The following is a 25637-nucleotide window of genomic DNA, read 5'->3' as shown; positions in this document are numbered from 1 at the left end:
ACCGCAGTGAAAGTCAAAGCTTAAATGAAAATATATGCGATACTGACCATTGCATGTCACAAATTCAAAGGCACTTTACTTCTACTTTACTTAATAGTTTAAAATGTAAGTATACAATGTTCACACTAGAAATAATAAGCCAACACATATTATGGCCACACAAGCCAACACAAATATGGCCAACACATATTAGCAAAAATTTGTTCTGTGTTTTCCAATTCACATCTCAGTTATTTCCATTTTTTTCCATGCATTCGTTATTGTGAACCAAAGCCAAGTATGGTAAAATACACAGAACATATGCAAATATTTCTCAACATCTAATTTCAATTTCAATAATAATTGATATACCTGCACTAGAGATGAGCGAACACACTCGTCCGAGCTTGATGCTCATTCGAGCATTAGCATACTCGTAACTGCTTGTTGCTCGGACGAATACTTCGCCAGCTCGAGAAAATGGCATCTCCCGCCGTTTTGATTTTTGGCGGCCAGAAACAGAGCCAATCACAAGCCAGGAGACTCTGCACTCCACCCAGCATGACGTGGTACCCTTACACGTCGATAGCAGTGGTTGGCTGGCCTAATCAGGTGACCCTGGAATAGACTAGCCCCTGCCCGCGCTGCTCGCATCATTCTCTGTCTGGATGCCGTTAGGGAGAGAGCTGCTGCTGCTGCTGCAAGGATAGCGTTAGGGTGTTATATTTGCTTACTGTTAGGCAGGAGTGATTCTACAAGAACCCAACAGCCCTTGTTAGGGCTAGAATAGTTATATATATTTTTTTTTTGTTTGCTTTTGGCTGGGCTTGCTGGCACTAGTAGTGCAGCTAGTACCATATTGTGAGGAATTTGCAGAGAAACTTCGGAACCTTATATTTAGCTCTTAGTGACACACACATCTCAAACACCTAAGTGGGACAATTTATTAGGGGTTTGATTAAATTAGGCACAGTCTGACGATTTTTTTTTTTCCAAAACTTAAAGTGACTTAAAATCCAGTTGTTGTGTGCTGTCTGTAGGTTAGAAACTAGGCATACAAGAACCCAACCGACTTTCTTAGGCCTACAATAGCGTTATATATACAGGCAGTCCCCGGAATACGTACAAGATAGGGTCCGGAGTTTTGTTCTTAAGTTGAATTTGTATGTAAGTCGAAACTGTATATTTTATATTTGTAGATCCAGACAAAAAACATTTGGACCGCAGTGACAATTGGAGTTTAAACATTTTTTGCTGCAATGGGACCAAGAATTATCAATAAAGCTTCATTACAGACACCTTACAGCTGATCATTGCAGTCTGGGACTATAGTAAAGCATCCAGAGAGCTTCACCAGAGGTCAGAGGGGGTCTGTCTGTAACTATGGGTTGTCTGTAAGTCGGGTGTCCTTAAGTAGGGGACCGCCTGTATATATGTTGTTGATTTGCTTGTGGCTGGCCTTGCTGGCACTAGTAGTGCAGCTAGTACCATATTGTGATATTGTGAGTAATTTGCAGAGACTTGGGAACGTTCTATTTAGCGCTTAATGACACACACATCTCAAACACCTAAGTGGGAAAATTTATTAGGGGTTTGATTAGGCACAGTCTGCTGATTTTTTTTTCACTTTTTTTTTTTTTTATAACTCAAAGTCATCAGGCACAGCACAAAATCCAGTTGTGTGCTGTCAGTGTAGGTTAGAAACTATCCATAGCAATAGAATAGCATTGTTTTGTAAAAAAAAAAAAAAAACACAAATAAAACAAACAAAAAAAAAATCCAAAAAAAATTTACAGTTTACACTTTAATTTTGAAAATGTTGAACCCGAGGGCTAGGGGTAGAGGACGAGGGCGTGGACGTGGGCGTCCAACTACTGCAGGGGTCAGAGGCCGTGGTCCTGGGCGGGGTCAGACACCACCTGCTGATGAGGGAGCAGGGGAACGCCGCAGAGCTACACTCCCTAGGTTCATATCTCAAGTTACTGGGACTCGTGGTAGAGCACTGTTGAGGCCAGAACAATGCGAACAGGTGATGTCGTGGATTGCGGACAATGCTTCTAGCCATTTGTCCACCAGTCAGTCTTCCACGCAGTCCACCCATGTCACCGAAATCAGCACTCCTCCCCCTCAGCTTCCTTCCCCCCAGTCTGCCCCCTCCCAGGAAAATTTGGCATTTGAACCGGCATACTTTGAGAAACTGTTTTCTGGACCCTTTGCACAGTCACAAATCACTTGTCTGGTTGCTGCTGAGCTCATTTCCGATGCCCAGGTTTTCCACCGGTCGCAGTCTGTGGGTGATGATGACATTGTTGACGTAGTGGAAGAAGTGTGTAAAGAGGTGTCGGACGATGAGGAGACACGGTTGTCAGACAGTGGTGAAGTTGTTGTCAGGGCAGGAAGTTCGAGGGGGAAGCAGACTGAAGGATCGGAGGATGATGAGGTGACAGACCTAAGCTGGGTTAATAGGCCGGGTGAACACAGTGCTTCTAAAACAGAGGAGAGTCCTCGACGAGAACAGGTTAGAAGAGGCAGTGGGGGGGCCAGATGGAGAGGCAGGGCCAGAGCTGGTGCATCAGCGTCAAATGTTTCACGTAGTAAATCTCCCGTGGCGAGGGCTAGATTTTCGGAAGTCTGGAGGTTCTTTAAAGAAACACCGGATGACCGACGGACTGTGGTGTGCAACCTGTGCCACACCAGGATCAGCAGGGGTTCCACCACTACCAGCTTAACCACCACCAGTATGCGCAGGCATATGAATGCTAAACACCCCACTCAATGGAACCAAGGCCATTCACCTCCGGCCGGGCACACCACTGCTCCTTCCCCTGTGTCATCTGCTGCCTCTGCTAGTCAGCCCCCTGCCCAGGACCCCGGCCCAAACACCTCCCATGCGAAAACCACACCTTCGCCTCCACGATCCTCCACAGCATCCACCAATGTCTCCTTGCACAGCGTTCAGCTCTCCATACCCAAGACGCTGGAGCGCAAGAGGAAGCACAGTACAACCCATCCACATGCCCAAGCCCTCAACGTCCACATCTCCAAATTACTTAGCCTGGAGATGCTTCCCTATAGGCTGGTAGAGACCGAGGCCTTTCGCAAACCTCGTGGCGGCGGCCGCCCCTTGGTATTCGGTCCCCAGCCACCACTACTTTTCCCGATGTGCCGTCCCAGCACTGCACCAGCACGTGTCAGACAACATCATCCTTGCCCTGACCAACGCCGTTTCTGACAAGGTCCACCTGACCACGGACATGTGGACGAGTGCTGCCGGCCAGGGCCACTATATATCGCTGACGGCACATTGGGTTAACTTGGTGGAGGCTGGGACTGAGTCGGACCCTGCGGCTGGTCATATACTGCCAACGCCGAGGATTGCGGGGCCTACCTCGGTCCAGGTCTCTCAGGCCTACTATGCCTCCTCCTCCTCCCACCCCTCCTCCACCTCCTCCTCCGAATTACCATCCGTGGGCATGGCGCCATCAGTCGGTAGCTCTAGGCACAGCAGCAGTGCCGTCGCTAAGCGACAGCAGGCGGTGCTCAAACTGCTGAGCCTAGGCAATAAAAGGCACACCGCCCAAGAGCTATTACAGGGCATCACGGCGCAGACTGATCTGTGGCTGGCACCGCTGAACCTGAAGCCAGGCATGGTTGTGTGTGACAATGGCCGTAACTTGGTGGCGGCTCTGCAACTCGGCAGACTGACACATGTGCCATGCCTGGCCCATGTGTTAAATCTCATAGTTCAGCGGTTCCTCAAGACATACCCCAATCTGTCTTATTTGCTCAAGGAGGTGCGCCGCATCTGTGCGCATTTCAGGAAGTCCAGCACAGATGCTGCCACTCTCAGGGCAGCGCAGCGCCGCCTCCAACTGCCTGCTCACCGACTGTTGTGCGACGTGCCCACGAGGTGGAATTCAACATTAACTACTTCTGCGGGACAAGTAGCAAGGGAGAGTAGGCGAGCAGGCAGCTTGTCCAGCACTGGCAGGGGTACGCTGTACAAGGCCTTTGCCAGTTTTATGTCACCCCAGCAAGACACTGTCCCCTGTCCCCAGTCTCGGCAGAGTAGAGCTGATCTTTACATAAAGATGGTGAGGGAGTATGTAGCTGACCATGCCATCATCCTAAAAGATCACACAGCTCCCTACAACTACTGGGTTTCAAAGCTGGACATGTGGCACGAACTGGCGCTGTACGCCTTGGAAGTTCTTGCCTGCCCTGCCGCTAGCCTGTTGTCCAGTGGGTTTTCAGTGCAGCTGGTGGCATCATCACCGATAAGCGTACACGCCTGTCGACTGACAGCGCTGACAGGCTGACGCTTATCAAGATGAATAAAGCCTGGATTTCTCAGGATTTCCATTCTCCACCAGATGAAGGAAGCTTAACCTGAATAAGTTATGCACTCCTCCTCCTCATTTTCCTCCTTCTCCTCCTCTTTGTACACTAAAACAGAGGAAACTGGCTATTTTTTTGCCAGGGCCAACTGGCTCTAGCTATAGTACTCTATGTATTTAATTTTTCTGGAGGGCCACATACCTGCTCCTCTGGTTTGAAAACTTTTTTGGACTGCCACATACAGGCACTCAATCTATTTAATTTTTCTGGAGGACCACCTACATGCTCCCCTGGTTTGAAAACTTTTTTGGACTGCCACATACAGGCACTATCCAAATTTAATTGTCTCCATAGCAGCCTCCACACGTCGTCTTTTTAGCTGCCTCCAAAATTCGTCCATATACTGCCTCCATACATCGTCCCCTTATCAAACGAACTGTGTCAGGCAGAATTTTGGGTTGTTTTCATGGCTTCCACATCAAACTTGTTAACTTTGTCGCCACCCTGCTGTGTTATCCACTAAATATACTGGCAAACTTTTATCATTTACCGATATTATTTCAGCGCTTCTTGCGCATCTGTTTACATTCCCCTCACCCGCCATAACCCAAACTTATAAGAACACTACTACACTTGATCTTATACAAATGGTTCTTAGAAGTGCTGTTTGGGGAGGGGCCGAGAGACAGGGGCTTGGACAGGCGAAAGCTCGCCTGGCAGCGGACCGCCAGCTCCATCTCAAGATCCAACTAACATAGTTTTAACTGCAGCACCTTTAATCTACTACTACTACCTTACTGCCTCCATACATTATCCCCTTATCAAACGAGCTGTGTCAGGCAGAATTTTTGGGTGTTTCACCAGATACATAATGTAACTCAGCCCATCTGTCGCCGCCATGCTGGAGACCTGAAGTTGCAATCATAGCAGCGCATTATAGATGCCCCATACTGTCACTCTTAATCATGGAACCATTTACGAAAAAACTATTAAAAATAGAACCTTTATGCTATTCCATTATTCCTAGGTGAAATATTCAAATGACCCCGCCTGCTTTGAAAATTATAATTTTTTCAAAGTAAACGCTTCTGGCCCCCAGGCCCATTTTGGGTGGGGAGGAGCCGAGAGACAGGGGCTGGGACAGGCGAAAGCTCGCCTGGCAGCGGACCGCCAGCTCCATCCCAAGATTAGGCAGCCTCAGAGGCATTCATGCATACTGCCCCTGCTGTTTCCTGTCCATTTTGCCTCCACGATCCTCCACAGCGTCCACCAATGTCTCTATGCGCAACTTTCAACTCTCTATACCCCAGACGCTGGAGCACGAGAGGATATACAGCATATCATCCCCTTATCAAACGAGGTGTGTGAGGCAGAATTTTCAGGTGTTTCACCAGATACATAATGGAACTCGGCCCATCTGTCGCCGCCATGCTGGAGATCTGAAGTTTCAATCATAGAAGCAATATGGATGCCCCATACTGTCACTCTTAATCATGGAAGTCGTCTCCATGGCTGCCTCCACATGTCGTCCCCTTATCAAACGAGCTGTGTCAGGCTCATTTTTCGGGTGTTTCAGCAGATACGTTATGGAACTTGGTCACTATGTCGCCACCATGCTGTGTTATCGACTAAATATACCGTCAACCTTTTGTTCACATAGGAAATCATTTCAGCGCTTCTTGCTCACCTCCTTTGGTTCCTCTCTGCCACCCATTGGTTTGAAGCCTGAGTCCATTTAGGGTATGTCACCATGACACTCTCTAGCCTGCCGCTGCTGCCGCTGCCTCTGCTTGCCGTCCCCTATAGTTTCAGGGTCAATTATTGGATGTTTTAGATGCCATCTAGCCTCATTCGGTCACTCTGTCATGGCCATGCTGTTGCCCATAATTTTGGCATAATGGTGCAATTAAGCAGCCTCAGAGGCATCCATGCATGCTGCCCCTGCTGTTTCCTGTCCATTTCCGTGGTGTTTACATCATTTTCTGAGGTTTCCAGGTGTTTGGCCAAGCTTCCCTGTGCAGAGCCTTGGTCCCCTTGAAAAATGCTCGAGCATCGGGAAAAGTTTGTCTCGAATAACGAGCACCCGAGCATTTTAGTGCTCGCTCATCTCTAACCTGCACATTAAAAACCAATCCTGTGTTAATTTATGCATTATGTAGCTGTTTCACTAAAGACAACCCCTTTCATATCACCACCAGCTCTCAATGTTTGGCCACCGATCAGGTTAAACTGTTTATTATGGAAAGCTGTGACCAATCCGTCCATGTTTATCCCATAGAAAATACAGTATAACATGGCTCTATAAAAAAAGACGTCATACAGGGGTGTATAAACTCCTAATCAGGGTTCTTTATTATGAGGCAACTCTTTAAAATAACTCCTATATGAGGAAGAAGCATTTGTAAACTTATTTAGGGGCATTGATCATTGGCTTTGCAGATTTCCCTTTTTATTGCTGTGCTATGTGTGCCATATTTTTCGTATGTTCTTTTCCGACACTCCAAATTTTAGTTTCTTAATAGTTACAACTCTTCAGTCCCGACACTTTTTCTGCATTCTCGATTCCAGAAACTTTTATTGGTATAATTTGTGAAGTATTTTCTGACTCTGCAGCACAATATATAATCACACTACAAAACTCAGCTAAAATTGGGCACCAAAAATAATACATGCTCCACAATGTATTGAATTAAGTAATTAAGAACCGAACCAATAGTATTAATTACCAACGGTGTCAGAGATCCACATGTTTTGAAAACTCAAATCTACATGTCATACCTTTTATAACATTAACCATTTTATTATATACTGAGAGAAATGTCAGACTTATTTTAAATAGCATAAACTTTTTTATTTTTGCATTTACATAGATGTGTGAGGGCTTTTTATTTGTAGGGCAAATAGCATTTTTAGTGGGACCATTTAATATGCCGTGTGTCCGTAGCCTGCTACTGTTCATGCCTGAACTGCCTCTGGTTTTAGTGCTATTACAGGTGTATGGAGCCTTAAAGTCCATGCATGTTTCACTGAAGAAGGTATTTTCTAAGTTTTCCAGGGTGGGAAAAGGAAACTATGGGGGACATTTATCATATCGGCAAGGCTTTCATCATAAGCTGGCACACAAAGCGCAGGCATATGATAAATATCCCAAATCGTTTTCCATTCCTCACCCTGGAAAATGTATTTGTATGTGTATTATTCTCTGCTCCGCCATTGTAGGAGCACAATTAGATCAACTCTTCTGGCATGCTGGCAAATGTGCCTCCCCACCACATTCGCAGTTGTGGGATTTGCGACTGTGATCATGGCGGGTGGTCGCGTGGGTCACTCAGAGATCCTTAGCGAACTCTGATCTAAATGAACAATTAAAGGGCATCTACCACAAGGATGAAGGACTGTATGTAAATGAGCCTGAGGGGCTCTGTGGTTCGTAGATGTTAGTGATCAGTCCTTATGGACTGCAAAGTTCATGATAAAAAAATGCTGTGTAATTTGTAAAATACATGTCACCAACAAAAACAATAAAATGCGTACAGTAAAAAGAATATATAAAATGAAAGTGATGAAAAAAAAATCCAGAGCAGCTTGGCCCCAGATGTCTTGGTAATGAACTTACTGTACAAACTGTGAAGATGGTGATCTTTAATTCTGTGTTAAAGTGAGGCGTTTTGGTTATAGCAACCTTCCTTAAGCATATAGCATAGCTTAACACTCATACAACACACAATTTCCTATAGCTGTTTCTTTATAACCGCCTCTGGTCACTTCCTCTGTAACTTTTTTCCATCTATTTGCAATTTCCATCGTATCATTATCATGCAACCAGCCTCTTTGTTCTTTTAAGAACCTTTCCCATTTACTAACATCCAAACTGGCATACCTGACCTTTTTCAACATTCTCTGACATCCTTTTACAGCCTCTTTTCCCTCTCTCTCTTTCACGATCTGTACTGCTGTACGATCTGTACTGCTGGTTTCCCTGGATTGCCTCTCATCCTACCTAGCAAATTTCACATAATTTGTTATATATCTCTAGTGCCGGCACACACACACAGTCTCTCTTCCTTAGGGCAGTTTTATAACTGCCCGTCAAGTATGACTGTCCCTAGTCACCTTCCTTCAAGCAGATTGGGATCCTACCACAAAAATTTTTTTATAAAGTCTGACTGTCCAAACTCAGTCTCCTTTGTCTCAAGTGAATTACGATCTACCAACTACTTTTCAAGGCTGACTCTTTAGGTAGGGGCTATTCTAGGATGTTACTTTCTTAAACCAGTACAGTACAGTATCACAATAAAACGCTATCAAAAACACATGTTCAAACTCACACAATACCCATTTACACTACCACACATCACATGGATTTTTCAAATAAATAACATGATTCTTTGGACTGGGCAATATAGGCATGCAACTCACCGGACATGGGACAATCCAAACAAGGAGAGACAGAGCAAAATGTAAGAATAAGCTTCTTACCTTTTGTTTGTGCAGCTGCATGGTCTGTCTGCCTGTCCTGAAAGGATGATCCCCAAATTGTCCAGTAGGCATCATGGAAAACCCATCCCGGGTTACGGCAACCAATTTCTTAGAGAAAAATCTCTATCTCTGATGTGATTTGGGTCCAAATCATTGTATAGTACGAGCTGCTCGTTGAACCACTCAGACCTTCACAAGTGTTTGAGAGAATTCCAATTTATTTAGGTAGCAGAGAGTTATTATAGGTTCTTGAAACAAAGAAAACTTTACTGAGCATGTTCACATTACTTTTGCCTTGAACAGGATATATCAGTGTAAAATGATCTGTGTGCGCGGGGGATGGTACTATGCATAGAGGCAATGTAAAGACACGTGGTGGGGTGAACAAAAGAGAAAATTGATTCTATTCCCTCACAGATTAAAGATATATTTTACTTACATATTTATTTATTTATTTTTTTTTTTCAAAATAAATTTTTATTTGAAATATTTTCAATACAATGCATATCACAAATTTAGTCATTTACAATTGTGTATTCTGTTATTCCATATACAATCTAATATGGTTCATACCCTTTATGCTTTGTGGTTACACAATACATTGGTTACGATATGTACCTACACCACCACACTGTACTGAATCGTTACTCTTAGTTTTAGATAAATATTCTGTTATAGCTCGTATTGTGACTATAGAATTGTGACTTTTATTTTCAAACTACACCATTTTACTTTATAACACAGGAACATTAAACAACAGAACTTTTCAGGCCTACCCTCAACTATTTCCTATCAGTAACTTATTGTCCTTGGGATTGATAATTTTAGCTACTTAAGGCATGTAATGGCTTATCTACATATTATCCTCATATCATTATCTCTCCTGCTCGTCCACATCCTTTATTACTTCTCTTCTGTAACTTTATTCACTCAGCCCGCTCACTACTGGAGATAGATTCGGATGGATTTTGATCCATGGGTCCCACATATCGTGGAATGACGATACCCTATTGTTTCTCAACGCGATTAGTCTTTCAAATGCACAATGTTCTGCTAATAGGTCTTTCATGCATTTCATGGAGGGAGGGGAGGTGGACTTCCAAAGTCTGGTAATTAGTAATTTTGCTGACATTAGAATATGACCTATAAGTCTTCTATTTTTGAAAGGTATTTTATGAATATCCAATCCTAATATTGCCAGCGCTGGGTTGGACGGAATCTGGGTTGAGGCCATTTTTGAACACAATTTAAAGACCTCTTTCCAGAAATTTTTTAGCTCTGAACATGACCAAAATATGTGGAATATTGTTTCCTTATCCCTACCACATCTCCAACACCTGTCTGAGGATTCTGGGTATATTCGTGCCACTTTGGTCGGGGTAAGGTACCACCTAGTGGCGCACTTCAAGTGCACTTCCATCATGTTTGCATTCGCTGTTGCTTTTTTAGCCCAAATGCTCGCTAGCTTCCAGTCTTCATACTGGATCTGCCTCCCCATATCTTCTTGCCACCTAATTATTGGTTTAGTTATTGAATCACATGTTTCCTTCTGGAAAGTTTCGTATAGGTTCCTAGTTTGAAATTTAGGTAGATGCTTCCCTGGTATTATCAGGTTTGACAAGCCTACTGGTATTTCTACTTTATTGTTTTTTAGGTTCTTTACATAATGAGCCACCTGGAGGTACCTAAACCTCTCTTTATCCCCTAACTGGTAATCGGTGCGTAGATTCTGAAAGGACTTCATCATTCCCTGACTATATAGGTCCTCTATATGGACCATTCCTTTCTCCACCCACTTTTTCAATGAGATATTCGGAATCGTGAATTCTAATACCCTCAGCGGTACCTTAATTTCTTTGCTAGGGGATTCTTTCTTCATTGCTTCTACTAAAGCTTTCCAGACTTCCATAGAAGACCTAATTGACGGAGTCCAGTTCCCCGCAAGGGTGGTACTGGGCTGTAATAATTGTGCCAACATTAAGTTTACTAAAGGTTTGTCCCCTGCTATATGGGATTCTATAGTAGGCCAACTAGAATTATGTTCTGGTGCACACCACTTCTTCAATTGTTGTGCCACTATTGCTCTGTGGTAGTTCTTTATATTGGGAACCCCCAGTCCACCCCTCTCTTTAGGCGCATATAGTGTGGAGGCTGCCACTCTTGGTTTCTTATTGTTCCAAATGAAATTTAGAAGCTGTTTTTGTAAAGAGTCAAATATTTTTTTAGGAATTGGTACAATTAATGTTCGTAGATGGTATAAAATTTTAGGGAGAATCAGCATTTTGTAGAGAACCATTCGCCCCAGCCATGAAATTTCTTGTTTTGCTAACGAGTTTATCTCGCCCTGAAGTTCGTCTATTAGTGGGTCGAAGTTCGTCAATCCCAAATTTTTAATAGGGCTGCAGAGTTTTATTCCTAAATAAGGGACATAGTCTTTGACCCATTGGAATGGGAACTCCTTTTTTAATTCAGACTGTAACTGGGGTGGGACAAGGATACCCAGAATCTGAGATTTGGCTTCATTCACCTTATAGTATGATACTTGACTGAACTCATGTAATGCTTTCTGCGTTGCTCTTAGTGACTCTGTGACTGATGACAAGGTCAAAATCACATCGTCCGCGAATAGCCCCACTTTATGCTGTCTTAATCCTACTGATATCCCTTTTATGTTCGGGTCACAACGGATCCATTCCGCCAGAGGTTCCATTACCATAACGAACAATAATGGGGAAAGTGGGCACCCTTGGCGGGTCCCGTTTGTGATTTTGAATGGTGTTGACATTACTGAGTTATTCATAACTTTTGCAGAAGGGGATGAATATAAAGCTTGGATGGCTTTCTTTATAGGGCCCTCGATTCCCAGTTTAGAAAGGACTGTGAAAGCATAATTCCAGTGAATTCTATCAAACGCCTTCTCCGCGTCCAGTGTTAGGAGCAGAGAAGGCGTCCGAGCTTCCTCCATAACCTTCATTATATCTATAATTCTTCTCGTTCCATCCGGAGCTTGTCTCCCTTTTGTGAAGCCTACTTGATCGTTATGGATCAGGCATGGCAACACTTGTAATAGCCTATTAGCTATTATTTTTGCGTATAATTTAGTGTCACTATTCAATAGCGAGATAGGTCTAAAATTCTGTGGGATTGTCAGGGGTTTCCCCGGTTTAGGTAACGTGATGATTGTGGCCTCTAACATTTCTTGGGGAAGGGAGCCTTCTGTCATTGCTATATTGAAAATAGATATGAGGTAAGGCGTGAGGATGTTTCCAAAGGTCAAGTAATATTCGTTTGAGAACCCATCGGGTCCAGGGGCTTTATGTTTTTTAAGTTGTTTTATTGTTGATGAGATCTCTTCTGCTGTTATGGGTCTATTAAGGGAGTCTTTTTGTGTTGGCGTTAATTTTGGGAGGTGAATCTTCTCCAAAAAGGAGTCTATTGCCTCTTGAGAGGGTTGGGGGGTCCCATTATCCTCTCTCAGATTATAAAGGGACGAGTAATATTCGCTAAATAGGTTGGCAATTTTTATGGGGTGAGTTTCTTTATTTTGCTTGTCCTGTGAATTGTACAGGAAGGGGATTGTTGATTTTATTTTCCTCGGCTTGACCTTATTGGCCATCAACTTACTGGGTTTGTTATATGCCGTGTAATACGAGGCTCTAATGGACAACAGTTCCTTTTCGTAATCATGTAACAGAGTGGTCCTTAGAGCCTGCCTAGTCTCTGTTAGTTTATTTTTGTTATTTATATTAGGATCTATTTTTATATTGTCTTCTATTTTTTGTAAAGCTTTTAGTAGTTCTTTCACTTTCTTATTTTTTGTTTTTTGAAATTGAAAGCCCATCTGCATCAGAGCTCCTCTCACTGCTACTTTATGAGCTAACCATAAATTGAACATGTTTACCCTTAGTTCTACATTGTGCTGGAAGTATTCTAGTATAGCTTGGGTTATTTTTTCTTTATATGTAGGTAATGAATATATAAATGGTGTGTTCCTCCAATACCATTGTGAAGGGATACTGCTGGAGAATGATAGATTCACATAGATTGGGGAGTGGTCCGACCATGATGTAATGCCTACATTTGATTCTGTGATATGAGATAATGCTCTCTTGTCTGCTAGGCATAAATCAATTCTTGTAAATGACCCATGTCTATGCGAATAAAATGAGTACTCTCTAGATGTAGCATTTAGACACCTGTATGTGTCATATAGAACTTCCTTACTTAACCATTTGTTGAGCGAGATGGGGGGAATCCTGCAGCTTGCCGTTGTATCCATATTGGTATCAGAGATTATATTAAAGTCACCCACTAATATCAAATTACCTTTTTGTATCTTCCTGACTTTCTTAATTGTTTTGTTCAGGAATCTAATTTGGGATTTATTTGGTGCATATATATTCACTAGAGTGAACAGAATTGAATTAATGGTGCATACTATTGCTAGATATCTCCCCATCTCATCACACAAGGTTTCCATTACTTTAACATCCAGGTCTTCCCTGAATGCTATTAGTACCCCTGCCTTTTTAGCCTCTGCATTTGCCATATAAATCTTGGGGAACCTATTGTTTTTGAAAGAAGGACAATTGTTCTTCATAAAGTGTGTCTCCTGCAGGCATATTATGTCTATCCTCTCTTTTCTTGCATCCTTCCAAACAGATGACCTCTTAAATGGGGAGTTCAGCCCCTTTACATTTAAACTCATTATTTTAACTGCCATTAGCCTTTTTATTAACCTGCTTCTTTGACCTCAAGGTTGGCAACATTAGTACATGTACCTGAGTATTGGCCTGAGTAACTAATGAACTCATGGAACTAATCAAAAACATGAATACAAAAACTTTTACAGTGGAAACCGGGAAATGTATATCCTGCTGCTTCCACCACATAGTACCACAACCTGAAACAAAGGGTTGTAAAAAAAACAGCTGAAAAATTTTTGCAGGAGATGGTCTAGCCTGCATCAAATTGGGGGGCATAAAGTTCACCTGGAGTGTCTCTTGGCCTAATAATGCAGCTTATTCTTCTGGACATCTCACCTCTGTTGCCAGTCTTTTTCCACTTGTGACGGGCGTTTTGGGCTTGGGTTTTGCAGGGTTTCTCCTACTTCTAGGCCCCATGAGGTAAGTAGCTGTGGACCATCTTCTGGGTTATTCAACACGTGTGTGATTCCTTCTCTGCGGATTAAAAGCTTTGTGGGGAAACCCCATTTGTACAAAATCTTGTTGTTGCGTAGGGTGATGGTTGTAGGGAGAAACTTCTTTCTTGTTTGTAGTGTAGCTTGTGATAGATCAGCAAAGATTTTTATATTTTCATACGGCTCCTGCATATGTGCGGCTTTCCTGGCGTATAACATTAGTGCATCCTTTACATGAAAGTAGTGGATCCGTGTGATGACATCCCTTGGAAGATTTTCTGGCACCCCCTTTGGTTTGGGGAGTCTATGTGCCCTATCTACCAGGCACTCTACAACTGGTACTGTTGGGAGTACATTTTTAATAAGGGACGTAACATATTCTCTCAGTTCTGATGGTCCCACCGACTCTGGCACTCCTCTTATTTTAATATTATTTCGACGCCCTCTATCTTCCATATCTGCCATCTTGCTCTTCATGGCTTGCACTTCCTCTTCTAGGGCATAGTGAGCTTCAATTAGCTCGTTATGTGAATTGGTAACTTCACCCATCTTGTTCTCTAGGTGATCTACTCTCTCACCTAGTTCCTCTATATTAGCTTGGGTGTTTGCCAGTTTAGATGAGAAGTCTTTCTGTAATGAGTTCCTAAAAGCCAGCATCATTTGCTTTATAAATGTCTCTGATGCCGTTTGTTCAGAGGAGGGAAACTCTAACAGTGGGTCGGGGTCTACATCTAATCCACCTTCAAGCTCTGGCTCACTTAAGTCTGCATCTTGGGACATACGTGGTCTATTTTTGTCTGGGCTGCAGCGGGGAGACTCACCCTGCCACGCGGTGGCAGCCGCCATCTTGTGTGTCCCGACATTCGGGCTTCTCATGTGCAGATCGCTTCTGTGAGGCGCAGGCTCTCCCCCGATCAACACTTCGCCCCCTGGTGAGTGCGATGTCTTTTCTCCTGGGCTCGGTGTCAGTTCCCTTATGTCTCTCTCCTGCGGCGAGGCCTCCACTCTCGCTCCTCGAGGTGCCGCGGCGCCATTTTGGATGGCGTCCTGCCTGCCCGCTCTGGCTGAAAAGAAATCCGTTAGCCGTCTCGGACCTCCTTTTGCTGATCTCTTTCTGGTCATCATGTTAAGGCTAGCTGATGTGGCCCGTCGCTGCTCGGTTTTGGTGTCCGGTGACGCTGAAAATTAGTAGCTTTCAGGCCCTGGAGACGGAGCTCAGCACAGCACGTCTGTCCTGTAGCACATCCAGGCCACTCCCCCCACTTACATATTTATTTTACACATAGGTTTATTCCATGTTATGGACTACAATAATAGAAAAGGAGATTATTATGTGAAGTTATCTAAGGTAAATATGTAAGTGAAATATATCTACAGTATAATGTAAGTTCCCATAGATAATGGCCAAATCCATGTATACATTTAACAAACTGTGACTCTCATCATTACATTATGTAACAGAAGGAACACATTTGATGGAATATACATTTGAACTATTGTATTTATTGGAGCATTACACAATATTTGGCTTATAGATGTATTCACCCTCAATGCTGCAGAGTGGCTCCCAACAGGGTGAATACAGTTATAAGTTTATTAGGAACTCTTCTCCTGTAGTTTCATTAAAAATTAACTTAAGTCTTTATGAAGTGGCTATGATTGAGGGGGGGGGGGGGGTCACCAGAGCCCCTAAGGTCTCCAGGGCTATACTCCCCTCCTCCCTGCACTCTCATGCTCCATTTACCTTATGTAATCTCTCAGCAGCACAGGCATAATATACTGTAATGTTGCCAGATTACAGCCGGCAGAGGGAGGGCAAGAGTGCATTGGAACAGAGGAGGGAGAGAAATGGTACGGTAGGTGTTTAAGAGCCACCACCCTGGAAACTGGAGAGGCTCTTATGACGCCTCCCAGAGCATTTCACTGAATTTACATAAACATTAAAGTTAATTTTTAACCAAACTCAGGAGAAAAGCTCCTAATAAACGTATAGCTCTAATCACTCTGCTGTGAGCTACGTAGCAACAATGAATATGAATATGTTATGTTAGCCAGTGCTGCATCTGTATCTATAAACCAGTGGTAGAGTTCCATTAAGTTATTCATATCCTATTAAAAACAATTTCAATGTCAAATTCTTTACTATGATACATTCTCAAGCTGCATTCTCATTCTCCATTTTTATTGAACAATTTTTAATTTAAGCATGAAACATGGCAATTTCCCACATTAATAAAAAAATAAACAAAACAAGATTATATTAGCTTGATTAAACATTGATAAACTGAAAACTATCTTCCTAGGCTAAACTGTCAGGAAAACAAATCTAGCTGCAATATCCTAGCATGCTGCTTTGTCATTATAATGGCTCTTAAGCTTAAAATTGTCATCACTGACTATCTGTCAATTCACGTGAAGTTATGAAAATTCATTTCCTAAAGGCCTGTTTTGGTCACATGCATTTGGCAAGAATGCATGGTCAAGAAGCTATTTCATAGTAAATAAGAAAAACTAATTGTTACCCTTATTGAAAAAGTAATTAAAAGATTGAATAGTATTATTTTAAAATGTGTTCAAATCAATTTCAACACAAGATCAATGAATACAGCATATTTTAATATATTTTAATGACCATGCTCTGGTGGCATTCATTTTGTTGGCTTGCTCACATTTTAAGCTGAAAAAGCTTTGCTAGGCCAGGTTATGAAATCAGATTAGTGTGGGTCTGACACTATGGACTCCCACAAATCAGTTAACTCTGTCAGCCTCTGATGTTGAATTCAACACAGAAAAAAGAACTGCAAAACAGCTCCATTCTCTTTGTAGCGACAAAGCTTTGTTCCTGCAGCTCAGATTCTATTCACTTAATGCAATAAAAATATCTGGTCATGAGGAATAAACCGCAATTTTCTACCACCACGCTTCCTACAGTGTACATGATGCCATTAAGGAATTGGTACTAAGACAGATATAATGGCGAATTATATTGAGTTATATTTGGAGTTACCGTATATACTCAAGTATAAGCCGACCCCAGTATAATCTGGCACCTAATTCTACCACAATACCAAAATATTGGGAAAACGTATTGACGTATTGAAGTATAAGGCTAGGTTGGGAAATGCATTGGTTATGCATCCCCCACCCCATAATGAAATTCTGCATGCAGCCTCACCCTGTAACAAAATGCCCATGCAGCCTCTTCCAGTAATGGGGTGCCCCATGCAGCCCACCACCCAGTAATGAAGTACCCCATGAAGCCTGCCCCCCAGTAGTGAAGGGACCTTGTATATCCGTGTGGACTTTTACATTAATGGCATGTGAACTGTGTACATTTCAGACATTGGATGCAATATTTAGGTGTTTATTTTTACCTGTTTTTAAAAGTTTTTATGTGTTTTATATGTATGAAGTTTAGGATATATACTTGGTAATAAAGCTAAAAGGTTTACATTTTTATTGTATGAGTTTTGAGCCATGTTAATTCTTTATTGCTATAACTATTTTCATTGAAACAATTGAAACCTCCTGGGATAAAAATGAGCATAAACCCATAACCAAAGTACAGTGTGCCTCCTTTAATAAAGTTTTATTTAATATCAGTATTTATTTGTGTTTTGATTTGCCAGGTTAGTTTATAGGTTATATATTGGGGGAGGAATCAAGTGAAGGGAAGCCTTACATCCAGGCTAAGAGCATTATGCAACACTACTGGTTATTACATACATATGCAGTTTTTTATGCAAAATGCACACATGTTACTGTTGATCAAATAGGCGTTACCAGAAACAGATACATTATATGTATAGCATAAGATTGCAGACAGTAAGCACATTCATAATGTTTATGGCTTTCCTAACATTTCGTTGAACATTTTAAACAGCTGACTCTGTGCTTCTGCTAAGAATTAACATTAAATATTGATATATGGTAATTATTTTTGCTCATTAACACTCCATGTTATTTTACTCTGACCTTTAACTAATTGTTGTGTACATTCCTAAAGATTTAGTATAATACTGTTCTACTATCTAAATTTCAGTTAGTGGTGTATTCCTAAGCATAATCATTGAACACATAGGTAGACAGATGTTCAAGGTAATAATCTATTAATCTTTCCTTTCTAGTGTTGTATTTTATAGGTTTGAGTATGCAAGTGTTATTACAAGAACACCATTTTAGAACTAAGTAAACATATGAATAACTTATTCAATTTTAAGGTTTAAAATACTGCATTAAAAGGTACTGTATATTTTGGACGCAATTTGAACATGATGCCCTATTCAAGTCTGGGGTTATGTGTTTACTGTAACTCTGCTGTGTTTGTGTGTTCTGTTTAAAATGCTCAGCCGCACCCTACTTTATAAGAAAATTTATATTTAAAGGGGTATTCCCATTTCAGCAAATTAATGTTATTGTTTGTATTATAAAAAGTTTTACAACTTTCTAGTATACTTTCCATATCAATTCCACAAGGTTTTCTAGATAAATAAATTGGTTTCCATACATCTGCAATGTGTTCTTCACACATATTGTTCTTCACATACTATTGTGAAGAACACCGTTCTGCACGCGTGTCTTCGGATAAGTTAGCAGATGTACAGAACATCGAGATACTCGTCTGAGCAACGAGCCGTTTCGAGTACGCTAATACTCGAATGAGCATCAAGCTCGGACGAGTAGACCCACTCATCTCTAGTTACAGCTAATTTCCATCTCCTCCTTGATTCACTATCAAAAGAACTAAAAGAGTATTTCAACCTTACTATCTCATGGATTGTTTGCATTTCCACAATCAAAATGATGATCCTTCCCAAAATGTATATTATTCCAAAAATGTCCTGGTTTTCCTAGCAAACTCCCTAGTACACCACCTCCTAAAAATCCGGACTTCCTTTGTATGGAAAGGTCATAAAGCAAGAGTTTCTCTGGCTACTTTAACCCAACCAGTAGTTGAAGGCTGCCTGTGTTCCCTGTGTTGCATATCGTATTACAGAGCTTCAATAGCTTACCAAGTCAGATCTATGTGGCAGGGGGACACGTCCAAGTTATCAGTACAAATCAGCCACTTTTCCTAACATGCCCCCCAAAGACTGGCTGTGTAAAGCCAGGGTGGACAAGTCCCCATGGCCTACTAACCTCACTATACTCAGGGCATCCATATCATTGTGACAATGGTTGTTACAATCCTCTAAAGTACTCCCCCTCACACATAGAAATGTTCCACTTTACCACTTTACCATAGACTTTTCCTTGTGGATTAGTAAGGTTTTATTTACTATAAGTGATTTCATGAAGGATCAACCTTATGCCCCTTTAGTGAAATAACTTCCAAATTTAATATCTCAAATAATGACTTCTTCAAATACCTTCAGCTCAATATTTCTCCTCAGGACTCGATGTAGGGGTAGCCCAACCTCCATTCCCCTTGGAACCCTTTTTCTATGACCCTCGTAAAAAGCACAATGGTATTTCAGTGATTTATGGCACTCTCATCTAGTCTGAAAACCAAGGGACCAATTTCCTTCATCTGTAAATGGGAAAAGGAACTACAAAGACAATTTTTAAAATTTAAATCTCTTTATTCAAGTTTATATTCGATCATTTACATAGTAATCAAGAAAACAAGAATATGGCTTGTACTATAATTATAAAAGTGTAAGATACATAATTCTATATTTCACTTTAGTACACATAATTAAACATCTTAACAAATTTTAACCATCCATTATTTCAATTGGCATCATCATACATATTCTTGCCAATAATCCATATAGTATCCACCCCCCAATCTACCCCCCCTCACCCCGACTCGATAAGAACAGGAGAGAGAAGAGAAAAAAACAACAAAAAAGCAAAAAAAAATTATTTTCTAGGGAAGTTCATGTCTCTTCCTCTCCCTTACATAGTCATCTCTTATACCAGACACTCTCTTTCCTTGCCTTTGTATATTTAATTTTTTCAAATATTTTTATTCTTTTCAGTCTATTATATCAGTCTTTGATCACTAGAGGTCTTGTTGATTTCCATCCATATATCAGCATACATCTAGCTATCTGTAGGGCCACCACCAACCATTGAACTTGATCTCTGGAGCCAGTTATGTCGGAGGTGTTTCCAAGAACCAACACATCTGGTGACTTAGGGACGTCTATTCCAGAGATTTTACAGACCTCTACACGAACTTCTTCCCAGAATTGTAGAACCCACCTGCATTTCCATATTATGCTGAAAATCTGCATTAAATTCCTGACACCAAAGACACTTTTCTGTCTGTATTATCTTATTATTTATCTTTTTTGGGATGTAATATAATCTGTATATAACTTTGATCTGTATTAATTTGAGTTGTTTGGAAAAAGCCAAACTACCAGCATTCTGATATATACTTGCCCACTGAGTTTCTGAAACGGCCCCAATATCCTCTTCCCACTTAATTCTGTTACTATGTTGCAAACAACAGTGATTTTTTCTTCCCTTTTATTTTACCAGAGAATTCCACAACGTGATACCTATCTACCCTTAAATATTGTCTCTTATAATTTTAACTCTATGATATAACTGAATATATTGAAAATAATATTTATCCCCTAAATTGTACAAGTCTTTCATCATATTGAAAAACATTAATCTCCCATCCAAAAAAGTCTTTGCTATTTGATTAATACCCCTATCTTCCCAAAATTTCCGTCCCTTAAAGTGCCACATCTCTTTTAAGTGATAGCTATTCCATAAAGGAGAATATATTGTGCTAGTATTTAACTCATAGTGCTTCCTAACCCAATCCCATACTTTACTTAAACATCTGCATATTGGTACAAGTGCTAAATCTGTGGATTCCAAAACCCCTGACTCCAAAAGAACAAACCCATTATTGAAATCTAAATTTACCTTTTGTACAATAGCTTTAATTATTATATCATCATTCCCCCCTAACAGATATTGAGGTATTGCAGACACAAAATACAAGAAGAAGTTTGGCAACGCCCAACCCCCCTTTTCTTTCGGTTTATAAAAATATTCCAATTTTAATCTGACCCTCTTCCTTCCCCAGATTAACGCATTCGATAATTTTGAAATATTTGCCACTGATCCATATTGGTGTGGCTGTGATAACATATAATATTTGTGGTAATAAGATCATTTTAATAAGCACTAATCTATCTGCCTGAGATAAGGGCAATTTAATCCACACATGCATTTTTTTCTGAATCCGCTGTATTAGTGGCACTAAATTATTTTAAATATATGTCCTGGGATTTGTAGACTCCTATACCCAGGTATTCTATAGTATCTCCTCTGGACAATACTGTCAAATCGCCACTATTCTTAACTGTAAAATCCTCCACTAGGAGAAGACATATTTTTTTCCAGTTCACTTCTAACGCAGAGAACTTAGTAAACTCCCATTATTGTACCCATTATTATCGGGGACAGATTCTGTAAATAATATGTTGCTTGCATACAATAACATTTTGTCCTTTATCCCACTACATCCCCATCCTAAAATGCCTATATTGTTCCTACACTTAATTGCCTGTGGTTCAAGGAACAGCACAAATAAAACATGGGAGTCTGGGCAGTCCTGTTGTGTACCTCTTAAAATGCTAAATTCTTCTGTCAGATCTTGTCCAATTCTAATTTTGGCCTTTGGGTCTGCATACAATAGTTGAATGTACTTGAGAAACTGAGTGCCAAACCCAAATCCCATCAACACCTCCCAGAGGAAGATCCACTCCAACCTGTCAAACGCTTTAGCTGTGTCAATTGACAGGATGGAGCGGGGTCTCCCCCCAGCCCAGATGTATCCCAGCAAAAATCCTCCTCAGATTACTGGATACATATCTGCCTGGGATAAACCCAGATTAATCCGGGTGGAACAACCCTCCCACAACCGATTTTAATCTTATTGCCAGTGCTTTAGCATACATTTCATGTCCGTATTTAATATGGATATTGGGTCATATGACTCTATCTCTATATCGATTTTATTTTTCTTCAGAATAAGTGTAACTATAGCCTCTCTCATGGAGACCGGTAGCCCCCCTCCTTCACCGATTAATTCAATACCTCCGAGAGGATAGGTATTAATAACTTCCCACACCTACAATATATTTTGAATGGTATTCCATCCGAACCAGGGGTGGTGTTTCCAGCTATTGTACTGAGGGCTTCATTTAAGTCTCTCTCCATAATCTGTTCATCTAATTGTCCCTTTTGGGGGGGGGGGGGGGGGTTAGCTGAATTTTACAAACTCCTTACAAGCTGAATTTTTGATTCATTATTTGTAAGGTTTCCCTTGCTGGTCCTAGTTACATTTATCCCCGGTTGGGTTCTTGGCTTTGTAGCTAGCATCCTCCCAGGTTTGCCCCCTTCAAAATGTCTGTTAAATCCTGCAAAGAAAACAGAAATACGCTTAGCTTTCTTTGCTCAATGTATTTTATTATATAGAAACCCCCGAATGTGAGATTTTAATGTGTCCAGGACAATCCTTATATGCATATCTCTCTTATTTTCTGCCCAAAAATCTTTTATCTCATCCATCAGAACTTGATCTATGTCCAGGATTGACAACAAGTGGGCATTGATTCTAAATGGTGTGGCGTTTCCCCCCATCACTCACTTATTTCTAAGGTCCAGTGTTATGAAATAATGATCCGATATGCTGTTGGGTTCATATGTCGTTCTTGCCACATATTCCATGCAAACACCATTACCCAAACCGGGATCTATCCTGGACATCCCTTCAAGTGATTTACTTAGCACGAATATGCTATTTTTTAGAGTATTTCTGTCTCCAAATATCTAGTAACCCTACCTCTTCATAGATTTTTTTCAATGATGTCTCTCCTTCTATCTTTCTAGTAGGGTCACATGAGATTCTTTCCAGATGAGGGTCCATTATGCAGTTGTAGTCTCCACAAGACAATACCGGACAGTTAGGGCAATTTTAATGTGCCTAATGTCGCACTATATGCAGTTTACGGAATAGATGGCGTTTATTTGTGTGTTGTCACGGGTGCTCCCGCGATTCATGTCGCGGATCATGGGTACACTCATGCTCCACTGCCTGCCGGTCCCCATCCCGCTGCCCTCACTTACCTCTCCTGGCTCCTGTCTGTGCTCCAGTTCCCGGTGGTCCAGAGGGTCCACTGGTCCACAGACTCCTCCCTCCAGACTCTTCCCATAGAGACTTTTAGTTCTGTTGTCTGTGTGACCCGTTACATGTGTGAACTGTGGCTTGGTGTTTGTTTGGATTAACTGAGCCACATCTTGCTCCTTGCATTTCTGTCCTGCCCAGCAAGGGTTACTAGCCTGATGGACAGTTTCCCCAGTGTGCTGCTGGAGACGTGTCCAGGAATGGCCTAATATATACCTGCCTATTCCCATCAAACCTTGCTGGTTATTTTTAGTCTTGTCTTATCTGTATATCTAGTTCAAGTCTTACCTGTGTATCTAGTGCTCTTCCTATCTTGCTATTCTATGTTTTGTATCCAATTCTGTACCTTTGCAGCCATCTTGATCTTGACCTATCTCCGCTTGTCTGTCTGTATCTGAACCTGACCTGTATCCCACCTGAAGACCTGTATATATCTGTTGTTTGTCCCTGTTTCAGACCTGTGTTAGTATTCTGTGCACCAGTGTGAACACTGGTCTATTCGTGTATTCCGGTTATCTGTCCGCTCCACCATCCAGCAGCTGCCAGACGAAGTAAGTCTTCCCTGTCATCTTGTATGGTGGCTCAGGGACCGTCAAACGTAAATAACAATTACAAGTCATATGACCCCATAGCCCTTTTGAATCTAGCCACTACATCACTGTAGTTGCCCTGAAGTTTAAAAAACTGGCTTTGTCTTGATATATAACTCTTAGTTTAGAGGGCAAGAGGGGAGAGTATCTTAGATTAGCCTTCTGTAGTCTCCTTTTGACATCAATAAAGCTCTTCCTTTTATTTTGAGTGGCTTTTGAATAATCTGGAAAAAGTATAATTTTTGATCTCTCATAGAACACCTCACATTTCTCCCTTACTCTCTTTAACACCGTGTATATCTATATATAGATTCTGCACCCTGCTTCTGGCTTACTTTTGTCCTTGTCTGGGGGGATTGCCACATTTTTTCTAATTTATTGTCACCCCTATGGGGTGCTTTTTCTTTAGGCGATGTAACGCCTTGTGATTTTCCTTTCTCTGATCTATCCGTTTTCGGCGCCATCTTCTTTCTAGTATTGTATCCCGAGTTGGGAGGATAATATTAGATTGAATTGAGTTAGCCCACACAAACTAGAGAGGGTCTTGTTTAGGTGTTACTTCCTTGACTTCATTAGGGTTAAGCCTCCAATTGGAATTAACAACTCCTTAATGACAATAACAACACCTGACTATCCACTTGATAGTAACTCATGCACCTTAATAATAGTTAGGTGCATGAGTTACTATCTATCCTACATTAGTAGGAGATAACCTGGAAAAAACCTGAATGTCAATTATTGGTTCCTTAAAGACAGTACAATTGACCTTCCGTTATGTCCAGAGATCCACTATTCCTTGGTCATAAAAAAGGACTTGACGTGCATTATTGGTAATAACCACAAATGTTCGTTTTCTAGTGAATCTTAATGTCAAACAATATATTATCAGAAAGCTCATTCCTTTTGGAAGTTCCCTTGTAACCCTTGACCCTTAACATTCTATTTAATTAATAACAATAACAAATATCCGTTCTGTTTTGGACCTTAATGGTGAGCAATATTAGTTAATGGAAAAAAAACAGACGAGGGAGAGAGCAAGTCTGTTCAGCTTAAGGTAATTATATACAATAGAGTTAGTAAGAAGCAAACGAGGGAGAGCAGGTACATGGAATATTAGACCCTTGACTTCAGTATGAAACGTCAGTATATACGTCAACGACACATGTTTATAATACCAGTACATGCCCATTCTTTCTTAACCCTTGCTGATGGACGAAATAGGTTATTCACACAAAGCGGTCAAGAAGAAGAGAAAAAAAAGGGGAAAAAACGTTCACGTTCACTGAGTGTTAGTTCCTTGCATTCAAGATGGTTAAACATTCAGTTATACAAGAGGAGCAGATGTTAATAATACCAATACATGTCCATTCTTTCTCAACCCTTGATAGTGGATGTTTCTAGTAAATAAGCGTGCAGTCAAAAGAGAAGATTGGTAGCTATAAGTAAGATGTTTAGAAGAAGTTTAAATCTTAAGATCTATCAGGATATCCTTGTTAGCAGAAACAATCATCTCACCACCCTCAACTCGCTGGCCTTATACTCCAATCTCATCATCTCAGACTTCCACGGGCATCCTCTTCGAAGTGATGTTTCCGTAATGATTCCAGTGACATCCTGGCTACTCCATTACCACAGTCTACCTCCCGCTTTTCCTCTGGAAGTGTCCCCAAGGCTCTCCATATAGTCTTGGCAAACTGCTGCTGCTGACTTCCAGCAATGCATGCTACCACTGACTCCCAGCCAGGCATGCTTCTCTACCACCGTCCCGGCTCTCTGCTCTTTAGATGAGTTCCTTATGAGCTCTAAATCATCATACTGCATCAACCATATCTAAAGATGAGCGAGTATACTCGTCCGAGCTTGATGCTCGTTCGAGTATTAAGGTACTCGAAACGGCTCGTTGCTCGGACGAGTATTTCCCCTGCTCGAGATCGAGCATTTAATTAAAAAA

This window comes from Engystomops pustulosus, chromosome 3, assembly GCF_040894005.1.
Source record: "Engystomops pustulosus chromosome 3, aEngPut4.maternal, whole genome shotgun sequence".
NCBI lineage: Eukaryota > Metazoa > Chordata > Amphibia > Anura > Leptodactylidae > Engystomops > Engystomops pustulosus.
This window is presented reverse-complemented; position numbering follows the sequence as displayed.